General features: G+C 30.3%; 1 protein-coding gene across 2 annotated transcripts in view; it reads left to right on the forward strand.

Annotated features, from left to right (window-relative positions):
* The window catches only part of zgc:100920 (uncharacterized protein LOC445241 homolog), a 5,407-nt gene that overhangs the window by 1,511 nt on the left and 3,655 nt on the right, over positions 1 to 241 (forward strand). The gene's annotated exons all lie outside the window — the stretch shown is intronic.

The raw sequence follows: 241 nt of genomic DNA on the forward strand, positions 1-241 counted from the left end.
TAATTGGCATTTATTTAATTTAGATTAGTTACATTTATGAATTTATAGCTGAGATGCACATAGATGATAAACTATGTAGGTTTTTACATCCCTGTTGACCTGAAGATTTCTTGTTTGCTCATCGCTACCTCCAGAATGAACAGTTTTTATATACAAAGCTAAACTTTGGTAAAAAGTTGGATCTTTAGTTAAAAGCACATATTATCTTGTGCTTCACATCATTGGTTACTATGTATGTTTG

The sequence above is a fragment of the Oryzias melastigma genome, linkage group LG7 (genome assembly GCF_002922805.2).
Source record: "Oryzias melastigma strain HK-1 linkage group LG7, ASM292280v2, whole genome shotgun sequence".
Lineage (NCBI taxonomy): Eukaryota > Metazoa > Chordata > Actinopteri > Beloniformes > Adrianichthyidae > Oryzias > Oryzias melastigma.